The sequence below is a fragment of the Capsicum annuum genome, chromosome 4 (assembly GCF_002878395.1).
Source record: "Capsicum annuum cultivar UCD-10X-F1 chromosome 4, UCD10Xv1.1, whole genome shotgun sequence".
Taxonomy (NCBI): Eukaryota; Viridiplantae; Streptophyta; class Magnoliopsida; order Solanales; family Solanaceae; genus Capsicum; species Capsicum annuum.
In genome coordinates, this window is record NC_061114.1 from 140,436,564 (window position 1) to 140,439,949 (window position 3,386).

Sequence of the window (3,386 nt, forward strand, 5' to 3'; positions counted from 1 at the left end):
TTTGGGATGACCATTTTCCTTTGATTGAGTTTGCATACAACAATAGCTATCATTCTAGTATTCAGATTGCTCCATTCAAAGCTCTCTACGGTAGGAGATGTAGATCTCCGATTGGTTGATTTGAAGTTAGTGAGGCCTCAATCATAGGTCCTAACTTAGTATTCGATGCCTTAGAGAAAGTTCAGTTGATAAGAGAGACACTCTGGGCAGCTCAGAGCCGACAAAAATCCTATGCAGATGTTTGTAGAAAGGATCTCGAGTTTGAGGTCAGTGAATATATCTATCTTAATATCTCTACCATGAAGGGAGTGAAGAGGTTTGGCAAGAAAGGGAAACTCAGTCCCCGGTATATTGGTCCCGTCAAAATTCTTTGTTGGTTCGGTAAGGTAGCTTATGAGCTCGAGTTGCCTACAGATCTAGACTCAGTCCATCCAGTCTTCCATGTCTTTTTGCTAAAGAAGTGCATAGGTGACCCAGCAGTTATTGTCCCTATTCTGAGCATCGATATTCAGAACAACCTCTCTTATGAAGAGATTCCAGTCAAAATCTTAGATTATCAGACTCATAGATTGAGGAACAAAGAAGTCCCTCGAGTCAAGGTTCTTTGGCAAAATCAGTCTCATGAGGAAGCTACTTGGGAAGTAGAAGCAGATATGCATACCAAGTATCCTTACCTCTTCCCCGCCAATTCAGATAAAGCTCAAGGTAACAGTTTTCCTTAATCTTATTCAGTTTCACGTTCATAGGTCCAGTATAAACTTGGTACCTATTAACCATTTCATACTCAGTCATGCATTCATCTGTCAGTTTTCCGTGCATCAGATATGCACGAGTTCAGTATGTTTAGCATGTTAGTCATGAGATCAAGTTTCAGTTCTTTATGTTCAGTTCAGGTTCTATTGTCTTGTATCCCTTCTCAGTAACTTCTCATTCGAAGACGAATATTCCCAAGGGGGAGATATTGTAATACCCCATATGTTTCTGAGCTAGGAAGTGAATAAGTATTCCTACGTATGAAATCTCCTATTCTGTGATTCATACTTTAGTACATGACTTACAATGAATATCCTAGTGATAGGATAGCTTATGATGCATTAAGCATGTTCATATGATTCACTTAAGGTAATACAAGATAAGAGTTTTTGAATCCATCAAGTTTTAGTGTTCGATTGTGCAAGGGTCATCTTTGAACGATTATAACTCGATTTTAATGTGGTATTTTGGCTGATTTAGACCACCAAATTGTAGAGAATTGAATTATCTTCCCAACGATACAAATTTTGCCTTAATCCAATACCTGAGCAAAAAGTTATGCCCTTTTTCATGAGAGACAATAAGCATAGGCAATTGGTTAGGCGCCGCCCAAACAAATATAGGCGATTGGTTAGGCGCCGCCCAACCTAGCTTAGGCAATCACTTGGGCGCCACCTAAGTTAGTTATAGCAGCCAAAAACACTTTGTTTTGAGTTATTTTAAGGGTAATTAAGTCTTTTAAAACTCCTTACACGTCCCTAAACTTAACCCTATGAAATATATAGCTTCTAAACATATTACAACCCTATTATCATCTCAAAGCTCATCATCCAAGAGCACTAAAAGATAAAAACAACTACGGTTGTGTAACTAGGCTTGAAGATCCGATTTCAAGAAAATTCCTCTGTCAATCATCAAGAATCTTCCTTCTAAGGTATATGTGAGTTGATTCATGGACTCCTTTCGTCCATGAAGCTCAAGAACCATCTTCTAAATTTTGTATCATGTTGTTTATGTTGTTGGTGGTTGATGTTCATGTGGTTGGAGTTTGATGATTCCGAAGATGGGATCTTTGTATGTTTATTGTGAGGATATGGTGGTATTTAACGTATAAATATGTGAAATTGGTGGTTGAATATTTGTAATCTTGATGAATCCACCTATGCCTAAGATGTGCATGTAAGGTGTTTGTGGAAATACCTAAGGGAATAGAAATCATGCTTTTATGACATAATAAGCCCTAAATGACTATTCCATGTTCTAAGTTTATGTTCAACGTGATTCCCATGCTATTATCGTGAATTGAAGATGTTATATGAGATGCTCATGATATTGTTTTGATATAGAACGACCATGTTATTTAAGCCATGCAAGTATATACATATTGTGTGCATTCCTGATCATGTGATAGTTTGTTGAGAATCATTCTTATTATGAAATCTTTACTTATGATATTGTGAATTGTGGACTCAAATCTTGTGATCAAGTCATGTCATGTGTGTCATTTTCCTCCTATCGAGTCCTGGTGGTATTCGTACTCGAAAACTTTAGTTTCGTGCCTTGAGCCATGCCATGTTTCACAATATCCGAACTCAAGCTATAATTCCATAGACTTCAGTCAATTATGTAACTCAGGAAAACCTCATGATCTTAGTCAATTGTCAAATATCAGTAACATTCCACCAGTTAATGGAATTCAGTAAGATTAAGTCATGTACAGATAGTTATTCATGTCCAGTCCCTCCAGATAGGAGTAGAGGTTAGCACCGAGTGAACCCAAGGATGGGAACTCACCCGCTAGTTCAGGGTGTGATTCTTAGTAGTCATCCTTGTGTAGTCGAACTACGTAGCCAGTGTAGGTTGAGATATCTTAACCCATCAGATTAGGGTTGATGAGGTGGCTTAACCCGCTAGTTTAGGATTCCTACCATTTTAATTAAGTAACCTCTAGATAAGGGTCACTCACAGGCTGTCCTTACCCGTGGCACGGTATTGACACCCGTTCAGTCGGGGCAGAGATTGGACCCCAGCTTAGCCATAACGGCATACATAGGGAATTTCGGTTAAACACTACTTCCCACAATTTCCGTAGAAGTCTCAATAAAAGAACTCAAGGCGTTCTTCAGATTTTAGTACATAAAAGACTATCAGATACTATCATCCATGTTATCTGTTTCAATATTAGTCATGACGTTATCATTAAACCATGTATTAGCTCTGTTGCCTCCTTCCTACTCAATTATAACTGTTTGAGTGCCCATAAATCCTTGTGCTCCAGCTCTATTGGTAACTAGAATACTTTTCCATAGACTAACTGGAATGGTGACATGCCAATGGTTGTCTTGAAAGCAGTCCGATATGCCAACAAGGCATCATCGAGCTTTCTAGACCAATTGCTGACTAGCATTCACCATTTTGGCTAGGATGACTTTAATTTCTCGATTTGATACCTCCACTTGGCCACTAGTTTGTGGTTGATATGGAGTGTTTACTCTATGTTGTTTCACCCCATATTTTTCTAAGGTAACTCGAAATATCTCTCTTACTAGAATGTAAGCAATTGTTGTCAATATATAACCCAACTAGGTTAGGGTCGAATCCCACAGGGAATATGGTGTGAATCTGAGTTATCT